The sequence below is a fragment of the Bubalus bubalis genome, chromosome 7, assembly GCF_019923935.1.
Source record: "Bubalus bubalis isolate 160015118507 breed Murrah chromosome 7, NDDB_SH_1, whole genome shotgun sequence".
Taxonomy (NCBI): domain Eukaryota; kingdom Metazoa; phylum Chordata; class Mammalia; order Artiodactyla; family Bovidae; genus Bubalus; species Bubalus bubalis.
Window position 1 is genome coordinate 73,750,719 of NC_059163.1, and position 21,357 is coordinate 73,772,075.

Below are 21,357 nucleotides of genomic sequence, written 5' to 3' on the forward strand. Positions count from 1 at the left end.
TTTTTTTTTTTTTGCATCAGAGAGGACACAGAGGTTAAGGTAGGTGGTGATGCTGAGTTTCCCAGATTTGCATTTTAGTGGAATCACTGCAAGAAAGCTAATAGACAGGAAAGGAGACCAAGTTAATGACAATTCTCTAAACAGCTGTTGTACGATTCAGCTTCACTACTTCAGTTAATTAATCAGCACCTTGCTGGCAACTCTGGGGGAGAGACTCGTTAGATACTGGTAGCAAACAGACAATGCTTTCATATCAAATATGTTCAACAACATCTAATTCAGCGATAACTTCCACAGAAGAGGGTAGGGAATAGCACGGCTTAGAAAGGCACTCAGGAAGAAGCCCTTGGTATTCTTGTAGACATACACTTGCTGGAAGTGCTACATATGCTGTTTTCTTTGTTGTCTGTAACCAGCCCAAATGAAACATGGGCAGAAGAGTCTCCAGGGTTCTCTGTTCTCATGGATGCCTCTTTTTATTGTAATAAATAAATATGTATTTGTAGGTTGGTTGATGGCAATATTCATAATACATAATAAATCAAGCATCTTAGTTTCTGATTTTAGTCACAGTATTTGGTTTAGGATTTTGATCATTGAAATAGTCCTTAAACTTGACAACAACTGAGGGAGATCAAAACATTCAAATATAGGCCACTCACCAAGCTACTGCGGCATTTAGTATGAGAGCTATTGACTCAAGTTTCTCCCTGACTTTTTATATTCTAAGGGGAAGCAACCTCTTGTTCTCACTAGGAAGTCAATAAAACCATACATATTTTATGAATGATAATGCACAGAAGCCTTAAACAGACAAAATTATATCTATATCTGGCCAATGTACTCTGCATTTTCTTATTCTTCCAAAATTGCTCTCAGTAAAATCGGTAGTAAGCTTAGTGTAAAAGTTGTGTTATTCCAAGCTTCCTGTTATCACATGGCCTTTCCATTGATTAATTAAGAGGGTAACAGTTTGCATAGTTCTTACTTTACTTTCTCTTTGTTACTTCATGTTTTTACCATGTCATTATAAGAAGCAATGTAGAAATATGATGGCTAAAATATACCTTCAAATGATGCATATTTGCCCATTTACATTTAAATTTTTTATTATTGACATATTGAAAAAGAGTATTGATTGAAATTAATAATTATATAATTACTATATAAACCTTAAAAATGCACATGTATGCATGTGTTTATTATATCATTTTCCATTTTTATGAATACAATTGTGAAGTAGAAATTGTTTTATGTGTGTAAATATTGCCATGCTTTCAAAATTCCCTTTGAACTTCCTTCTCTGATATTCTCACAAGTAAAATTCAGTCTTGAGTTTCCTGCCTACATGTCAGGAGTCAGGTGGAAAACCTCATAGCAAGGACTTGATTGTATTAACCAATTCATTGGGACGATTTATCCAGTAGCCTGTATGTACTGATGGAAACAATTATAACTTCAGTTCTATAATGAATCCCACATTATGGCAGAAGAATATCATTGAATCTATAATACTCCAGGGAACTATAAAGAGAAATGTCCCTTTTAAATTAGCTGTATGGCAGTGAAGCTTTATGTATTTACTTGCAAGTTTAATATTAACTCAAAGTGTGATTCTCAAACTGTCTCTGTTGTCGACGACAACATTGCTTATAGAAAAGGCTTTCTTGGCAGTTATTAATGGTGAGTCTCTTTAAAAAGAAAAATGGTTCCCACCTGCCACAGTTGCTTTTGCTACAGAGAGAGTAGGATGCTTTCTTAATCCTAGGTAATCTGGCATACAAACCTTAGATAAAAAAGGACTTTTGCTTAATCCACCTTCTCAAAGTGTGATTTACTTTTAGATTTGATCTATAGATAGATTTTCCGACTTTCTTCTTTTTTCCATATCATGGGTTCCCTAGTTGTGAATCATTTAGAATAGAGGCTAGGTGAAATTTACTAGGGAAAGAAGTGGTGGCGAAACAGTGGCTTGGAGATCACTTAACTTTGGTGGGTCTCTGGGCATTTGAAAAATATACACCATTTCATGGCCTCTTTATAAGCTCATTTGTGTACTCAGAGCTCCACTGAAGATGGAAAATATGGCACATGTCCCACCAAGATCCCCCTGACACCTATAGCAGACATCAATAATGGATCATAGATAGCGTCTTTCCTATTAAACCCATAGTCTTAGAGTCTTCATGAACACGGAGCTCCAGGAAGCCAACTACCACTCATTGATCAAAGCTGGCACATGAGATGAAGTTTATTCATTGTCCTTGGTCTAGACCAGGGGTTGGCAAACTATAACTCATGCACCAAATGTGGCTGATCAGCTGTCTTGGGAAATGAAGCTTTATTGGGATACATCTACGTTCACTCATTTACATGTTGTCTATGGCAGTTTTCATGCTAGGGTGGAAGAGTGGTGATAGAGACGGTATGGCTCTCAAAATCTAAAAGTATTTACTCTTTGGCTTTTGCAGAAAATTTTATTGACTCCTGGCCCAGATCTTTAAAGGTTTCCTATGTCTAGGCTCTCCTTGTTTTGCAGAAACAGAATATGTTAAGAAGCTTTCTCAAGGGAAACGTGGTAGAAGGGAGGGATGGAGAGAGGGACAAAAGATAGGAAGGATGAAGCAGAGGGGGAAGCCTACTGTCCACCCAGCTTTGTGACCTGGTCTGTAGGTATTGAGCAGGTCTAAGAGGCACTGAGACTGAGAGGCAGTGAGCTCGCTTCATGGGAAGGCTATTCTGCAGTTCTGAGAGGGAAAGCTTTGTCTATTGGTGCAGGTAAGACCAATAAATAAAAGGAGTTTTCTCTTCTGTGGAAGCTGCTCTATAAAGAAAAGATCTTAATTTTTCCTATCATCATGCGTGAGTTGGAGTCATGACCACTGCTCATTTCTTGGTAACTTTGGATTTTTGCATAATAAAAAGGGATATCCTTACCTCTTCAGGTTGTTAAGTGATATAACACATGAAAAGCACCTTAAGAGGTACAGTATTATCATGGTTCCTCCCCATCACCTCCATTTCATCAAAGGTAGAAAATGCTATCTCAGCTGTGAAAGTGCTAACAAATACGATGCCTGAGCTACTGTGTGTAGTTATCTTGCTTGTGACATTAGTCTTGCTGAAGATTAAGAAGCACATGCTTTCTCCTTAGCATCTCTGAGAGTTTCCAGATTTACATTCTTTCTTGCCTTTGAGGATCTTCTGTATTTGGCCCAAAGTCAGGCTTCCTTTAGAAGGCTGACTAGAATTGACCTCACTGTTTAAAGCATTCTCTATTGCTGAAAGGGACTGTTCATTGTTTCATTCAGCTAATCAATGAGCATCTAAAAGTGAAAATGACTCATTTCCTCCCCTCAGTCTGCCATAAGAAAAAGCAAGTCAGTGATAATTAGGATGAGGAGGGAAGAGGTAGGGCCCAGGTTATGCTCCAGGAGGATTGGGTCCCTTCTCTGGAGAGGCACTTCCCCACAGAAGGGACTCTTTAGGCAAATCTTGAGAGATGAGTAGAATGTTTAGAATGCAGAGGAAGGATGGAGTGAGGATTCCAGACCAGTGTATGGTAAGGAGATGAAAAAAGTCGAGATGAAATGGGAGGAGCTGCATGCAGTTGGGTAGGACTGGATAGTGGGGGAGGCAGTAAAGCGAGGGGAGTTTGAATTCTACCTGTCATCCCACTGAGGACCACTGAGGGGTACTAATGAGAACAGTGACATCATCAGATGGTGACCAGGTCTTTAAAGGAAGAGGGTATTTCAGAGGTCAGATAGGCACTATAAACTGAAATATGACAATTGCAAGAATAAGCCCATGGCAAGTGGATAGACCTATGCAAAGGAGGTGTGTATGTTTCTCTTCTTCATCGAGTCAGTCTGTATGACTTTCCCACATTATTTTTTACTGTGTAAGCCCACGATGTGTATAGGACCAGTGAGAACCTGCCAGCTCTTGTTTGGGTACCCTACTACTCTGCAGACCTGAAGAGTTTTGGTATAATCAACTGAGGGTTTTAAACTGGAACCTGTCACTGGAAGAGATTGATTATGTAACAATGATTTAGACTCACACTAAATTATATTAAACTGCTAATTTAGGTAAGGCACAATCAATTTCAAACATGCTGTTGTAAATGTGAGGTGGTTTTTTGGCCAGCAATCCTTCACGAAGGGAACTGGCAAACATTTTCAGTCTGAGCTTGTTGGTCTTGTCCCTGCTCTGTTGCTTGTTGTTTTAAGGGTGTTCTGCTTTGTACGTTGCAGTGACCAAATCCGTTTCTTGATCGTGTCTGGTCACTGACGTTTCTGACAGCACTCATTTGTGACTTCCCTTCTTGCAAAACCTGACCAACTTCTTTTCTTATCCTATCATCTTCTTTCTTATAGTCTCTGCATTTAAAAATGCGTTTCTTCCTTTTGGCTCCTTCCTTCTGGGTTATGGCTGCCTCTCTGGTCTTGAGGGAATGGGGGAGTGCATGGGAAAGAATGCCAACTTTGAAATCTGACAAACTTATGGTGGAAACCTGGAGGTGTCACTTGGTACCTTTGTGGCCTCAGGAAGAGTTTTATTCACATCTTCCATTCCTTCTTCAGTAAAAATGAATGACTAGTTCCTACCTCAGAGACCACTGTCAGGTTTAGACCTGAGGAAGGTACCTGGCATTGTGCTTCCTGCAATATACATGCCAAGAAAACGATGGCTCTAGGGCTTTATCAGCAGTAGTGTGTTTCTTGCTTGCCTTCTCTGCCCAGTCTGGGCGAGTGTTTATTTCATTAGGAAAGTCTGCTTCATTAGCTGGAAGACCAACTTCCCTACAGATCACTTCTCTCCTCAACCCCCTGGAAGACTTTCGCCCCAGGAAACAAAACAGCTTTTTTCTGTAGTACTTTCTGACTGGTATACTTTAAAGTCTTTCTGCTGAATCTTCCAGGCAGGATCAAAAGAACTCTGGACTCCTGGAGCTTCAGAACATTTTAAATCTGCTTGGGAGCCTTTAACTGGTGACTGCCTGCACACGGGGATTACATAGATAGGGGCGGGATGGGTTTAAGCCGAGGCAGAGTGAAATGGCTAGTATGAACAGTATTTGTCTGGAAATGAGATGACTAGGGTTCTAATCTTCAGCTCATTACTAGCTCACAGCCTGGGTATCTGAGCAGACTGGGATATTTTACCTCCAATCCACAGTACCTGGAAACTTCTACTCTCAGGAGAAATTGTCAAACACAGATGACAATCTTTTGAATTTTGAAGTCCTTTTAGGAAGGAAAAAGTGTCCAGTGGCTTGTTTTAAACCCCTAGGATACCACTGAGAAAATTACTCTTAAATTATTTAAGATGCTGAATTTTAGGTATTCAGGTACTAAATGGCATCCTAATCATCCAAGAAATTATTATGTCTTTGATGTGCTATTAAAAAAAGACCATTTCTTTCTTTCTCTCCTAAATGTTTGCTGACTTTTCAGTAACAAGAGACCAAATAGCCAGGTACTTTTAGCTTAGAAGCCACTAGGTCTTCCCAGGTGGTTCAGTGTTAAAGAATCTGCCTGCCAATGAGGAGACACAGGTTCAGTCCCTGGTTTGGGAAGATTCAATGGAGGAGGAAATGGCAACCCACCCCAGTATTCTTGCTTGGGAAATCCCATGGACAGAGGACCCTGGTGGGCTACAGTCCATGGGGTTGCAAAAGAGTTGGACATGACTTAAGTACTAAACAGCAGCTCAGATCTGAGAGTTTGGTCCAAACCCTGTTTCTGGCCCTAAAAAACTGTGTGTCCTCCAGAAATTTATTCTGTCTTTTCAAGCGTCAGTTTCAACATCTGTAAAATGAATCTGATGACAATTTCCCTCATAGAGGTAGGGATATATATGCTAGGAACAGAATATATAAGCAGTTAAAACAGGTAGAGCATGGTTAATTTCAAACATCTTACTGCAAATGTGAATTTACATTTTGACCATCACTCCTTCATGGAGGAAGTTGGCAAGCATTTTTTGACTGAGGATCATTAGATGCCAGGGTTTCATTCCTGCTGTATTGGTCCAGTGAGCTTTCTCTGCTGTTCCCATTTGTCATCTTCTCCATACATTGCAGGGGTTCAGTCTGATGGTTTTGCAATGACTCGGTATCTGACATGATTCAGTGTTGATGGAAGAAAAATCTGTATAAAGCACTTGGAAGGTTAGCTGGTGCATAGAATATACTCAATAATTGTTAAATACTATGGTTATTTTTACCAGCTTATATAGAGTTTCTCTCTAGTTGTGTTTTATTGCTATGTACATGGAATTTGCTTTTTTTGGTTTTGTTTTGCTTTGTTTGTTTGTTTCAATGATCATTGTTTTTTAAGGGAGGACAGAGTAGGATCCATTCCCTTCAGATTCTAGGATTAGGGGATTATGCTAATTTATCACCTAAAGGGGACACAATTAAACTTAAACAATCATTTAGGTACCAAGAGACTCTGATTAAAAGCACCTAAGGCTCTTTGAATTTTTCAGAAGGAAAGTGCCATGTGAATTAAATATTGTTTAATTGAAGGTAGAGGGTGTGCTTTCGTTGGCTTTTCAAATGTTGAAAGACTAGGGCTGGAAGAGCCTCCAGACTTCATTTTGATGCACACACGGAGGAGGGCAGGAACAGTGGAGGGAAGGAGAAGAGCTGAAAATGGAAGTAGTAAAGCTGTGAAGAGAACTGAAGAGATTTTGAAACAAGTGGGTATAAAATTAATGGGCTATATCGAGCCTTTCAATCATTCTTTTAAAATGGGAACATGTAGCTTGTCAAAAGGTATGATTAGTAGTCAAAAGCCAGGCATCCTTCATTTAGGGGCAGTTAAGAAGATGGGCCTTAGCATCAAACAGGCTTGAGTTCAAATTCCAACTGTGCTGTGTTCTAGGTGTAACTTGATAAGCAAGTTGTATAACCTCTTGGCCTCAGTTTCCTGGTTATTTTAACAGGAGCCATATAATATTCACTTTATAGGGTTTTATATGGATTAAATGAAATAATGTATGCAAAGCAATGTGTGGCACACAACAAGAATGAAACATGATACTGATAATATTACCTGATAGAAATGGTAATATAGTGGTAATCCAATCATGTGTATTCCTGCCCTTTGTAGTAGCACAGTGGTATCAGTGGAACTACTAAGAGAATTCTACCTTCCATGCAACAGATACAAGGAAATAGGTTTGGAATTTTCTGTCCCAAGAACTTGAAAGAAGGGAGAAAAGTTCATTAAGCAACTGTTGATGCAAGTATCATATATTATATTGCTCAGTGCATGTTACAAAAAGAATACCATGGTAAAGTCTTTCAAAAATGCAGGGCCTGGAAAACTTTTTAGTCTGTTGAACTGAGATCTTGTCTAGTATGAGACAGAAAAATTGCTCAATTTGAGGAGAGTTGCTGCTAAGTCGCTTCAGTCGTGTCCGACTCTGTGTGACCCCATAGATGGCAGCCCACCAGGCTCCCCCGTCCCTGGGAGTCTCCAGGCAAGAACACTGGAGTGGGTTGCCATTTCCTTCTCCAATGCATGAAAGTGAAAAGTGAAAGTGAAGTCGCTCAGTGGTGTCCGACTCTTAGCGACCCCATGGACTGCAGCCCACCAGGCTCCTCCACGCACGGGATTTTCCAGGCAAGAGTACTGGAGTGGGGTGCCATTGCCTTCTCCGTGAGGAGAGTTGGCACCAAAAATTTTGTGCTCTGCTCTTGTAGCATTCCTTGACTGAGATTTCTTGATTTTTTTTTTCTTTTATTCCATTCCCTTTTCTTTATATCTTGGCTTCTGACCTTTGTCACATGTTAATTTTTTTATTTTATTTATTAAAAAATTATTTTATTGGATTATAGTTGATTTACAATGGTGTGTTAATTTTTGCTGTACTGCAAAGTGATTCAATTATACTATTTTTCTAGTCTAGTTGCTGAAATGCCTGGGGCATAGAGGAGGGAATGTGGCAGTGGGTTTCAGAAACCTGTACTGACATTTCTGCTCTGTCTTTTGTTTGTGGGATATTTTGAGGAACCGATTTAAGCTCTTCCAGTCTGTTTCTCTGGAGAAGGCAATGGCACCCCACTCTAGTACTCTTGCATGGAGAATCCCGTGGATGGACGAGCCTGGTGGGCTGTGGTCCATGGGGTCGCTAAGAGTCGGACACGACTGAGCGACTTCACTTTCACTTTTCACTTTCATGCATTGGAGAAGGAAATGGCAACCCATTCCAGTGTTCTTGCCTGGAGAATCCCAGGGATGGGGGAGCCTGGTGGGCTGCTGTCTATGGGGTCACACAGAGTCGGACACGACTGAAGCGACTTGGCATTAGCAGTGGTCTGTTTCTCATTGGCCAAAGGAGGCTTTTAAACATGCCCTTGTAGGGTTGCTGGGTAATAAAGCCAGGTGGTGTAGGTAAGGTTTCGAGAGCAGGATTTGACCCTTGTAGGCTCTGGTATGTCACTACCTCCACTATCATTTTCTCCTTTCACACGCCCTTTGAAGGTCTTTCTGGAGGTAAGGACCTGCTCCATAGATGGAATCAGAGTCGAGGAGGCCCCAAGCCTGAGGGTAGAGCAGCTATACCTGCCTTTGAGTACTTTCTCAGGGTCAGAGGCTTCTCTCCTCTGGTTAATTTTTGTTAGTTTGAAGTTAATCAGTTGTTTTGTTCATTCAACAAATATTTATCAAGCAGTATTGTATGCAACCCTGGGGTTTCCAGGGTGGAGAAGACATAGTTTCTAATTTCAAAAAACTTTTATTGTCTTGTATTCCTCAAAACAGCCATCTCTATCTGTCAATTGACCTTGACCCTGGAGAAATGGCTTCGATTTCCAGTGAATGGAGTCACCCAACTGTTTGTGGCCGACCTTGGGGGACTGGGCTTGGGAAGGGATGTCCTTCCGGGTCAACAGCATGATTCTGGAGAGCTCTTCTATTTCTCAGTCTAAATGGAATGGATTGAAAACTAAATTTAAACAAGTCTCTGGCTTATGAGGATGCTTTGATTGCAGCTGCCAAACTCTCACCGGGTGAGATGTTTAGCTACTTTTATTTTATTTTAGCATTTCTGGGAGCAGTTTTAGCAACAGATGTCAATTTCTGTATCAAGTGGTGATGCTTCTTTCTCTCTCCTACAGCCTTGGTTTTTACTTTGTCAGGTGGCCATGCTTTATTCCCCTCAATTACAGGAATTGATTAAAATTGTGCCAAAGTCGTCTACGTTCCTTATGGCTCTGTAGTAAAGAATCTGTCGGCCTATGCAGCAGATAGGGGTTCAATACCTGGGTCAGGAAGATCCCCTGGAGGAAGGAAATGGCTACCCACTCCAGTATTCTTGCCTGGAGAACTCCATGGACACAGGAACCTGGCAAGTTACCGTCCATGGGGCTGCAAAGAGTCGGACATGACTGAGTGACTAAGAACACACACACACACACACACACACACAGAACTATATGCAATACCTGGTAGTAACCTATAGTGAAAAAAAATCTGAAGCTGTACACCTGAAACTAACACAATATCGTAAATCAGTTATCAGTTATAGTTCAGTAAACAAGAAACATATAAAGTATAATAAAAGAATAGTGTCCACTTTTTTCTTATCTGTCCCTCTTTCTGTCACTCTAATTTCCTTGCAGGATTTTTATACTTGTCAAATGGGACAATATGTAAGAACACTTTAGGGCACAAGTTAATCATGTAAATCCCACAGTGCGGTCTCATGCCATGCCTCCCTTTTCCCTTTCCCACTTGTACTTCGTTATAAAGACAAAGCCTACATCTGAAAAAAAAAATCTGTCAAGGAAGTGATGCAGTGTTGAACTGCTACAGAAACCATTAATTATTGACATGACCTCTTGTTAACCGAGGATTGAAATGTGCATTATTAAAAGAAAACTCCACCCCAAAGCCTAAAGCCATTAATCTGAAAGTTTAGAATTATTAGATCTTATAATGATGGGACCATTAGAGACACTTTGACAAATACACACTTGCTGGCAACCTTTCCCACCTTGATTTACTGTGTAACTGTGTCTGTATCGGGAATGTTTTTAAATGTAGGATTTGTTCCCTAGAGATCAAGGTTAGTATATCCATTTTATATACTAATTTTATATAAATACACATATATAAATACATAAACTTATGCTGTAAATTATTTTATGGTTAGAACTCTTTGTGTATTATATATAATATCTATTATACATATATACAAAGAATATGTATATACATATTTATGTGGACATACTGTATGTAATTTTCTCTGTGAAAAGCAGTAAACCCATATATACTATCGGGATGGTTTCTACTAATACAAAGCATAAATATATTCTAAAAATGCAAGAGAGCAAGAAAAGTTATTGATCTTCAGAACCGTAAATTTTTAACAAAATTTATCTTTCAAAGGTTTATTTGAGGGCAGTTTTTGCATTGGAGTATTCCCAACAGTATTGAACACTAGAGCTATTCTTTCTCATTCTTTTAGCAAGTATTTATAGATAACCTGCAAGACATTAGGGTGGAATTGGGAGTCATGAATACCATGATAAACAAAATAAGGTTCTACTCTCTTGGGGCCTATAGTTGGGGAGAAGGGAAATCAGTTAAAGAACATGTGGTTATCACTTAGAAGTGTGATGCTCTAGAACCATATAGAAGAGGCACCTCCCACGGGCAGAGTGGTGCCTAGGTGGGGTTGGGAAATGCTTCCAGGAGGTGATGAGACACTGATACCTATAAGAGGCGAGCTGGGTGGACAGTGCGCGAGGAGTGCGGGGAAGTCTGGGCAGAGTGATCATGCGCATGTGGGAGGGCTCCGGGGGTTGGGGGTGGGGGTGCCTTGATGGGCTTAGGGACCAAAAGTAGACCTTGAAGACTGCAAGGTATTTGGGAGTGCAGAATGGTGAGGAATGAGGGTTAATATGACTGCTAATATGCAGGCAAAGGTCAGAGTCTATAGTGAAAGGAATCCTACTGAAATGAAATCACTTCCCTTGGTGCTTTAGGTGTAGAGTTGTCATTTAGTCACTAAGTTGTGTCCTTTTGTGACTCCATGGACTATACTTCACCAGGCTCCTCTGTCCCTGGGATTCTTCAGGCAAGAATACTGGAATGGGTTGCCATTTCCTTCTCCAGTGGATCTTTCTGACCCAGGGATCAAACCCCCATCTCCTGCATTGGTGGGTGGATTTTTTTTTTTTTAACCACTGAGCCACCAGAGAAGCCCCCTTAGGTGAGGAGGGAATCATGTAAATGTTTTCTGTCACTTAAATGTTGATCTTCTTGAAAAGGAAGGAAGTGGGCAAACTCATTTCTTAATGTTGCTTTCCACAAGTGATTTTGTGATTCTGTGCCTTGGGTTTGGTATTTCCGCCCCATGGGCTACTATAAGGAAGATTCCATTTTGCACCCATCAATATCTATAATGTGTACCATTAAAAATGTTATGGGACTTGAGAGTTGAAAGTAGACTTGTACCTTGGGTTTACTTTTTCAACCAGTTCTATGTTCTTGGTAGTAAAATTACTAATGATGTATTCTTTAACAAGTTATAGTGGAGAACTGAAATATCAATAACCTCTGATATGCAGATGACACCACCCTTACAGCAGAAAGTGAAGAAGATCTAAAGAGCCCCTTGATGAAAGTGAAAGAGGAGAGTGAAAAAGTTGGCTTAGAGCTCATCATTCAGAAAACTAAGATCATGGCATCTGATCCCATCACTTCATGGGAAATAGATGGGGAAACAGTGGAAACAATGACTGAATTTATTTTTCTGGGCTCCAAAATCACTGCAGATGGTGACTGCAGCCATGAAATTAAAAGACACTTACTCCTTGGAAGGAAAGTTATGACCAACCTAGATAGCATACTAAAAAGCAAAGACTTTACTTTGCCAACAAAGGTCCATCTAGTCAAGGTTATGGTTTTTCCAGTGGTCATGTATGGATATGAGAGTTGGGCTATAAAGAAAACTGAGCACCGAAGAATTGATGCTTTTGAACTGTGGTGTTGGAGAAGACTCTTGAGAGTCCCTTGGACTGCAAGGAGATCCAACCAGTCCATTCCGAAGGAGGTCAGTCCTGGGTGTTCGTTGGAAGGACTGATGTTGAAGCTGAAACTCCAGTACTTTGGCCACCTGAGGCAAAGAGCTGACTCATTTGAAAAGACCCTGATGTTGGGAAAGATTGGGGGCAGGAGGAGAAGGGGAAGATAGAGGATGAGATGGTTGGATGGCATCACCAACTCAATGGACATGGGTTTGGGTGGATTCCAGGAGTTGGACAGGTGATGGACAGGGAGGCCTGGCGTGCTGCAGTCCATGGGGTCAGAAAGAGTCAGACACTACTGAGTGACTGAACTGAATGGAGAATTGCCAAGTTATTTTGGTTTGAAGATAAGAAAGAGAAATAATATTCTTGATGGTGTTTCGTTTACAGCTGAGTATTTTGTGTGTTTCTTTCTAATTCCCTCTTTGAACATGTCATTAATATAGCATAGAGGCTCAATGACATCTCATTGTTTATGATTATACTCTAGGATAGATAAAACTAGCATGGCTGAGTTTGTTTTTGTTGGATTACATGACCCAGGGAACACTTGACTTTTCTCAACTTCAAGTTCATCATCTGTAAAATGTAGCTGATACTACCATTATTGTGAGATTGAAACAATGAAAAGAGATCATGATTATCAAATGCCTAATGCAGTGTATGTTTCTGTATGCTTTCCTGCAAGTTGCCCTGCCTCCTATAGGGAAATTCAATTGCTCTGAGTGTGTTGAGAAGCCAGGCAGAGCTGTGTCCCCCTTGTAAATATTACCCCGTTACTCTTGCAAGTAGAGCCTTATTTCTTTTAACTGAATGTTACCTGGAGTCATATATAAATCATTTTAATTTGAGAACTTGAGTCAAAATGTCACTGCATATAAGTTTAATTGATGAAAATGCCATGAACCAAAGTAAGGGAAAATCTTCTTCTTATTTTTCTCTAGCTAATCTCGATTAAGTGTATGTAAATATTTTAGACTTTTTAACTCTGCCTTAAGGCATTTCAATTAATACTGAGATGCATTCCAGTGAACACTTTACTTTTCCAAATGTTTACTAGAAATTCTCTAATTTTCAGATTGATACTAAGGAGGCCTTTAATAGATAGCTTACTTTTAATAACTCTTCAGAGATTTAAAACTAGAGAGTTGTTTTAGAACTGGAATAGGCCTTCGACAGTGTCTTCTAATTTTACAGACAAGAAACTGAGGTCTGGAGAGATGAAAGGTTACTGCCCAAGGTCACAAGGCTGGATGGACCCTTTGCTGTTTGCTTGATGTGTAGTCTCAGAACTGAGGCTGCAGGGCAGGTCTTCTGATTGCTTGACCACTGCCTACAAGCTCGTTTATTATTTTCTACCCTCATTTCCTCATTTGAAAAGTTGGTTGCTGCATGATATATAACATGCTTTTGGCAAGATTGGCCTTCATAAGAAACAGTCCCAATAAGACCATTCTATTTTTATGGTTGTTTATTAATTTGACAATGAAGTAGAAACATTTAAATTTCCTCTATTCTTTCTATAATCCCTTGAACATTATGATTTATGTGTGATTTTATATTTAGTTTGTTAAAATTCTTTCTCAAATTTGAAACACCTCCTACGTAGACGATTGGTTAAAATCACCATAATTACTAGATGTGTGTTCACTTCTTCTTCTTCTTACCTGTTTAGCCAAAATATTTGCTGTCAAAAACACTAAGCATCAGTGTCTGCAGTTCAGGAGTGATCAGCAGGAAAAATTGGGGGGATGTATCTAATTTTCTTAGTTTTTCCAGCTTTGTGCCTAGCAACCACCACCTCTGAGCATCGTATGGTGCTGGTCAGCAAGAACCATCACAACTTGCCTCTTCTACTGACTTCCCATCAGATGTTAGGTGGGGAGCCCGCTCAGCCCTCATCATCAAGAAATAAGATGCCATACTCAGGGGGGATTCTACGGTCTGACATTCATTTTGCTCACTCAGTCATTTGGGTAGTAAATGGAGAGTGTGTCCTCATCCAGTTTGAACCATTTCCCATTTCTTTGGTGGTCTTCAGAACTGGAGAGCAGCTGGTTACCCACACTTCATTTAACAAACATCGATGAACTTGAAGGCGAGCCATTAGTAACTCAAGTCTTAGCTTCCTTCTGTCCTCAAAACTTCACCATACCCCTGCCATCTTTCCGTTTTAATTCCCAGGGCTTTAATTATTTTCATTTCTGACCTCTGGCCACTCTGTAATGTTTGTCAATGTTATATGACATTGCATATAGGGGGTTCCGGAGAAGGCGATGGCACCCCACTCCAGTACTCTTGCCTGGAAAATCCCATGGACGGAGGAGCCTGGTGGGCTGCAGTCCATGGGGTCACTAAGAGTCAGACACAACTGAGCGACTTCACTTTCACTTTTCACTTTCATGCATTGGAGAAGGAAATGGCAACCCACTCCAGTGTTCTTGCCTGGAGACTTCCAGGGACGGGGGAGGCTGGTGGGCTGCTGTCTATGGGGTCTCACAGAGTCGGACATGACTGAATCGACTTAGCAGCAGCAGCAGCATAGGGGGTTCTTCTGATAGCTGTAATTCATACCTTCCCAAGAGCATTAGGCAGGTTCCCCCTGCCTGGGCTCCCTCACCATTCCTGCCTGACAGTGGGCTGTGTGGTCAGGGTGGGGGTGGGGAGTTGGTTTCAAATTCTTTTTCTGCCACCAAATATCTGGCTTTGGGAAAATCATTCTAACTCTCTTTCAGTCCCTTCATCTGTAAAATGGGAATGAAAATTCCTGACCTCATCTACTTGGAGAAGTATTGGGATCACCTGATATGATTACAGGTAGAAAAGGCTTTTTGAAAAATGAAGATGCCCCAGAAAACAATATGTGATTATTCACCTGGCTTTATCTTGTCAGCAACCTTCTTGATAAGACATTTCTTAATTTCTAAATTTATCTTTTCTAAGGCTTTGTTTTAAAGCATCCATTTCTTCTATAGAATGGCTTATGTATTGGTTTAATCAATATTTAATCAGATCTACACAATTGTGTCAAAGTACAAAGGATAAAGACGCGTGGTAAATAAAATAGACATGATCTCAACTCTCACAAGAGGGCAGAATAGACATTTAAGTAGATGTTCGAACCGGTGTCGGTGGGGCCGGCAGGGCAAAAGGGAGAAGGACGTTAATTGAATAATTGCAAATGAGCATGTAGTTTAAGCTGTGATAAGTACCTTGAATGCATGTAAGTACCTTGAAGGAGAGGTAAGAAGAGTTATAAGAGCAAACAAGTACCTCATGGTGTGAAGGGTTCTTTGTGAAAGTGACCTTCAAGATGAGACCTGAAGTAAAATGAGTGCAAGGTAGGAGCTGGGGAGAGAATTTCCTGTCCTGGGAGTGTGGGAAAAATTTCAATATTAACTCTGTCAGAACTTTGTGTCTAGCCTTTCACATTTCTGTTTTGTCATTTTAGAGAAGAGCATACATATATCATTTGTATAAATATGTGCACATATACATGTGTGTATGTATAGTTTGTAAATGACTGAATATTCATGGGTGCTAAAGCATTTTTACTAATAGAAACATACAATTGAAAAAAGTGAAAGAATTTCAGCTAGATAGAAAAGGAGGAGGAATATGGGCAATTTAAGAAACTTAAAAAAGGGTAGCATGGTTCGAGGGCAGAAAGTGAGAGGGGCTGGCTGGTGGTGTGTAAGCAGCCACAGAGGGAGTAGGAGAGGCCAGTTAAGAATCTTCTTTATTATAAGAACATTGCATGAATGTGTGCTAAGTTGCTTTGGTCATGTCCAACTCTATGTGACTCTATGGACCATAGACCACCAGGCTCCTCTGTCCATGGGATTCTTCAGGCAAGAATACTGGAGTGGGTTGCCATGCCCTCCTCCAGGGGATCTTCCTGACCCAGGGATCAAACCAGCATCTCTTACATCTCCTGCATTGGCAGGTGGGTTTTTTTTTTTTTTTTTTTTTTTTTTTTTACCACCAGCAGGACCTGAAAAGCTCGTTTTAAAGGCACCTAAATTTAATATGTGAGCACCCCAAGTGTGACACTTGTTTTTGTCACATGATGGCTTGTATACATTTAGTAGTGTTCTTGTGGGAACAGTGGTGACCGTATATCAAGGAAAATAAAATAGGACTAAAGGTTCTTGGCACTGTGCTAGGTGCTTCACAAAATTTCTTTTATTTTTGAAATGATATGATGAAATATGTATCATGACTTATTTGCAACTGAAGAAACAGAACTTATGTGAGTCAGAGAAAGTAAGATTTGTTTCACTTTATAGGTCATGGGCTAGCAAATGTTTTCTTAAAAAGACCAAAGAATAAATATTTTACGCTTTGCAGACCACAGAGTTTGGCTCAATTTCCCAACTCTGTGCTCGTAGTTTGAAAAACCATAGACAAAACGTAAGTAATCGGGCACAGATGTGCTCCAATGAAACTTTATTTATGAATTTGGCCCTCAGTTTGCCAACTCTGGTTAAAAATAATAACGATATAAAAATTGTCCTCCAATTATTGTATTTTGTCCTATGCTTCTCAATATTGTACAATTATAATCTTTGATAATTAAAATAATAATAATAAACTAAAAAAAAGAAATGTAAGGAGAATAATACTCCCTGATAGAGGAAATTAAAACTATCATAAAAACACTTTACAAAATCTTAATAAATAGTAACAATACAATAATAATGACTGTAATTTATCAACTGACAATTCTATGGAATCAAGTACTTTACATGCATTATTCCACTGAATCTTCATTGCTCTACTATATAGCGTTTTTATGCTCACTTTATAGATATGGCAACCAAAACTCATCCAGAATAAGTAACATTTCAGAATAAGTATCTGGTCAGTGATGGCACCAGGATTTTGTCCTAGGTCTTTTTTATCTCTAGCCTTTTTAGCAAACACTTCTCTTTGACCCTCGCTATCCATCTTTTCTTCTTTCCTTTAGTGTAGCAGCTCCAAGTTCTAGCTGAGTTCTTGGCTACCTAGCCACAGACCCCATTTTCTTGTCTTTTTTGTAATGGGGCATGGTCATGGTTGAAGGGATATAAGTGAACATGATGTTTTCAACTTCCAGGCCTGCCCATAAAGAGAAGGAGCGTGCCTAGGACATTATCTTGTTCCTTTTCTCACTGACTGGAATGCTGTCATGATGGCTAGAGCTGGGATAGCTCTCTAGATCACGAGTTGAAAGCAAAATGTTGAGGATGACCAAGTACCTACCACTCAGGCTGAATAGCTGAAATGGACCTAGAATTTCATGAGGACTACATGTTATTTGTATTGCTGTGTGAAATTTTTTTCTTTTTAAACCACTGTTATCTTGAGTATCTTTGTCTTGGCAGCACATCTGTATCCAGACAAATATAAAAACCCATACTGGGGAAAGAGGGGATATTCCAAGATGTTTCTCAGAAATCTCTTGCTTATGGGTGATGGTGGATACGCTTTCAATGTTTGAAGAGAAATGAGATGGAAACGTATTACTTTCTTGATGTGTGCATGCATGCTAAGTCGCTTCAGTCATGTCCAATTCTTTGCGACCCTGTGGACCATAGCCTACCAGGCTCCTCTTTCCGTGGGATTCTCCAGGCAAGAATACTGAAGTGGGTTGCCGTGCCCTCCTCCAGGGGATCATCCTGACCCCAGGATCCAATCACATCTCTTCTGTCTCCTGCATTGGCAAGCAGGTTCTTTACCACTAGGGTCACCTAGGAATCCTTCCTCGATGGATCTGAGTCAGAACATCTTGCTTTTTGTCTGATTAATTCTGGGCCTCTATTTTGGTCTTGCATTTTGTTTCTTGCCTCAGGGCCCTTTTGTTGTATAAGCTCTTTCACTTTTACAAAGCAAAAAAAAAAAAAAATGTGAAACATTTTTTGGTAAGACCAAAACCAAACATGGAATAATAATAATAACACACAAGGAAAAACTACAAAGCTTAAAAAGCTTGTGCCATTTCTACAATCGGATTCTTGGTGTTTGGTTGTTGTCTTGTCTTCCCTCTAAAGTGTTTGGGTTTGTCATCTCTGATTCTGTGTATGAAACTCTCTTCTTCCTCCTGACCCCATTCTCTTTGACAGCTGATACTGATCCCCCTTTCCTCAAAATGCTCCTTTTCCAGCTCACACCTAATTTTCCTCAAGCTGCCCAATTGGCTTGCATGCCTATAAGAGACTTAGAGGGGGATTTCTGCAGCAGTAGTATCCTAGAAGCATTCCTCCTCCACTTTCTTGGGAATGTGATGTCCCTTGGTTGATGTGCTGTCTAACTTTGCTCTAAGTTCTAAAAAAAAAAAAAGAACACACATGTTGTGTGATTTATACTTTTCTAGATATGAGGTCAGGAGAAGGCAATGGCACCCCACTCCAGTACTCTTGCCTGAAAAATCCCATGCATGGAGGAGCCTGGTAGGCTGCAGTCCATGGGGTCGCTAAGTCGGACAGGACTGAGCGACTTCACTTTCACTTTTCACTTTCATGCATTGGAGAAGGAAATGGCAATCCACTCCAGTGTTCTTGCCTGGAGAATCCCAGGGACGGGGGAGCCTGGTAGGCTGCCGTCTATGGGGTCACACAGAGTCGGACATGACTGAAGCAACTTAGCAGCAGCAGCAGATATGAGGTCAGTGATTTGAGAAAACAGATACCAAAGGAAACACTAGTTCCTGACTTCTGCCCTCACCAAGTGTTTCCTAGAATAATGTGAAGAATGCATCCTAAGTAGGAAATCAGGCAAGTCATTCAACTTTACCAACACTCCCCTGCCTCATCTATAACAGGAGAATGCTAGGGAAACCCAAGTGACAGAGCGTTGGGAAGATCACAAGAGATGATATACGTGGAAATGCTTTGCAAATCATAATGTCGTTTAAATGTGTTTAATCAAGCTGAACATTAGAGATGTAGGTAGTAGGTTAAAAGGAGTTCAGAGTCATGGGGGGAATGTTACATTTTAAAAGCTTAAAGAAGTCTTAAGGAAGAGGTAGGCCCATAAGGGCTAGTATAGCGGATGCTTGTCAAGTTCAAGGTCACCCATCACCTTACGCATTTGTGCTTCTTTGAAGGCGGAAGACAGAAACTTCTTCCCAGGGACGTTTCTATGGTGCAGGCATATCATCTAAGTTCTGCACTCAGATTTCAGCTTGGAAACAAATTTTGAGACGCCTCCACATGGCACCCACTGTCAGAAGTAGCAATGAGGAGAATCATTGCCCCCTATGTCAGGCTGTTTCTGGATGGTGGAAAGTCAATGGCCTCCCTCAACTGCCTTGGGTCCCCACTGAGCAGGCCAGGGATGTAATATGATCACTGCTCTTGATGGCTTAGCCTTTGGCCTGATGCTATTGGAGTTTCTGGGAAGTACATCCTTTGATAATTTCTCTTTTCAGCTAAAACTGGCACATACGGGTTCAGTTGTTTCCAGCTAAGCATTGTTGCTGATAAAGATTGGGAGACTTGTTAAATGGAACGACCAAAAGAACATAATATACACTCAGAATAAAGCAGTAAGCAAGGAAGAATTCATGTGATTTGCATAGATTTCTTGTCCTGGGAAATGGGAGTTAAGTTTGGATAGACAGGGTGAAACAAGTTGACAAGAGACTTGAAGGCCTTGCAGAGGAATGAGGATTTTAAACCATAGGGAAGGGGAGCTACTGAAAATATTTGAGTGGATAAATGGCATCACTGAACATGAGTTTGAAGAAACAGAAAGACCAAGCTGTTGATCTCCCCTTTCTTCTGGCAGGTAGTTTGAATTCAAGCCACAGGAAGGGATGCTGGCTGAATTAACTAAAACAGAGGTGAAAGGCTATGGTGTAGGTTACTGAATCAGAGGAAAACCTGAAGAACCAGGTTTCAATAATGTAGGCACCAGAGCATTCCTGAAGCCCTAGACACTAGGAACACTGCTACTTCTACTGCTAAGTCACTTCAGTCATGTCCGAGTCTTAGCAACCCCATGGACTGCAGCCTACCAGGCTCCTCCATCCATGGGATTTTCCAGGCAAGAGTACTGGAGTGGGGTGCCATTGCCTTCTCCGACTAGGAACACTAGACACTAGAAAAGCAGTCTTTTCAGTGGGCTGTGCTTATCCCATGGCTAGGAGAGAGCCTTATTTACCCTGGTTAACAGTTGCAGTGAGACCACCCATAGAGAGAGAAGTGGGTCTCTAGAGAGATCAGGCACTAGGAGTAGATGAGAGAGGAGGTGTCTACTGCACCTGTCCTCGGCAATGGCTCAAAACACATTGGACACAAAGTGAAGAGGTATAAAGCACATCTGAGTCCCTCGGAGTAGAGGTGAAACAAAACCATCTGAGTGGTTATTTTCCTTCCTTGTACCGCAGGGACCCATGATAACATCCCTCAATAGGTTTACAGCAGCTTCTTCTCCCCCCTGCAGGGCTGTGAATTGGGATCATTAAGTTTTAAGTTGTTCTGCGGCTTCCGTGTAAGTGATCATGTAAATATCAGGATGCTGGATGGGGGAAGCAAGTAATGGCATGACTCTCAAGATCTTGGATTATTGCTTATTAACTTACATCCAGAAAAACCTTAAGAATAGTGCCCATCCCCCCAGTCGTAAGCGGAGCATACTTTATGAGCACTGAGTTAGAAAAGCAAAGCTAATAATTGTAACCATGTAGATGCAGAAACCATTAATGTTTCTCATGCCCTGTGGTAGGAAGAAATATATTAAAAATTGATTTTTGGTTTCTGCCTTTGTCTGTGTAACATTTATAATAAAGGATACAGGAGAAAGTATCCTTTAAATTTGATATTTTAAAGCATTTTGGGCTTGTTGGTGTTAAAATAAAATTTTTATTAATGGCTTCATACTGCATGGTAAAAGGTCAGCATCTGAATATGACAGTTTTATCTTCTTACAATTAAGATGCTGATAGGATTCTTCAGTAATTACATATAAGCCAGAATTTTTGCTACATTATTGGGTTAAACCATTTCTAGACGTGAAATTATTCTTTGACTAACGTGGGCTAAGGGTGAAGCTTGTATTTCTCTCTCAATTTTCTGTCTTTTTTTTTTGCTTTTACTCTTTTTCTTACCTCTTTCTACGTGCAGTAAGGTGTAACCTGTTTCCTCGGTGTGTATGCAGTATGTGGTGAGACATGTGTTCACATTACTTCTTTGTCTCCAGGATTCTATTATCAGTTTACTCTTTCATAATTGAAGCAGCTTTTGTTCATCAGCAAAAACACATTGCATTTTATTTTGTTCCTGTTTCAACTTCTTGGACATGATGTGGTGAACATACAATCC

At 40.5% G+C, this 21,357-nt stretch overlaps 1 protein-coding gene across 3 annotated transcripts in view; it reads left to right on the forward strand.

Annotated features, from left to right (window-relative positions):
• Positions 1-21,357, forward strand: part of PPARGC1A (PPARG coactivator 1 alpha) — a 409,900-nt gene that overhangs the window by 188,861 nt on the left and 199,682 nt on the right. Inside the window, exon 1 of one of the 3 annotated variants that reach the window (XM_044946037.2) lies at positions 6,645-6,711. The exons of the other annotated variants lie outside the window; for them this stretch is intronic. The gene's annotated coding sequence lies outside the window, so the exon portion shown is untranslated. Of the gene's footprint in view, positions 1-6,644; positions 6,712-21,357 lie in introns of those variants that run through there. 3 annotated transcript variants of the gene reach the window in all.